Source organism: Pteropus alecto, unplaced genomic scaffold, assembly GCF_000325575.1.
Source record: "Pteropus alecto unplaced genomic scaffold, ASM32557v1 scaffold157, whole genome shotgun sequence".
In the NCBI taxonomy this organism is placed as follows: domain Eukaryota; kingdom Metazoa; phylum Chordata; class Mammalia; order Chiroptera; family Pteropodidae; genus Pteropus; species Pteropus alecto.
This window is the reverse complement of record NW_006440626.1, coordinates 157424-158107: the sequence shown is the minus strand read 5'-3', so window position 1 is coordinate 158107 and position 684 is coordinate 157424.

The following is a 684-nucleotide window of genomic DNA, read 5'->3' as shown; positions in this document are numbered from 1 at the left end:
TATGTTTTCACCGGCTTTGGGTGTTTGCACGTGTGGAACGAACAAGGTCGTGACCCAACGAGAGCACAGGCAGGGCCTGCCCTTTACCTGGGGCTCTCCACCAGGACCTCGAGTTGGCGCCACGCCGGAAGGGCAGCAAAACATATTTCCACACACATATGTGCGTAACACACATATGCACTCATACACATGTGCACACGCAAGTGTGTGCACATCCGTACACATGCACATACACCCCAGGGTATTATCGTGTGGCCAACATTTAATGTTCTAATATTCAAGTTTGAGGCACCAACAGGCTGTCTTAAAAGGCTCATTCAGCCTGTCTACCTTGGAGCTATTTTATTTATAAGTCTTGTCACGTCAAAGAACTCGGTGTTTCTTACAGACTGTGCTCGGGTGTTTGAGTGTTTTGGTTTTTGGCTACAGCTGGTTAATTTTTCCGAATCTGTAGATCAACATTTAATGTTCTAATATTCAAGTTTGAGGCACCAACAGGCTGTCTTAAAAGGCTCATTCAGCCTGTCTACCTTGGAGCTATTTTATTTATAAGTCTTGTCACGTCAAAGAACTCGGTGTTTCTTACAGACTGTGCTCGGGTGTTTGAGTGTTTTGGTTTTTGGCTACAGCTGGTTAATTTTTCCGAATCTGTAGATCCAGGTGCGCGTTGAGAATTTTTTTTTT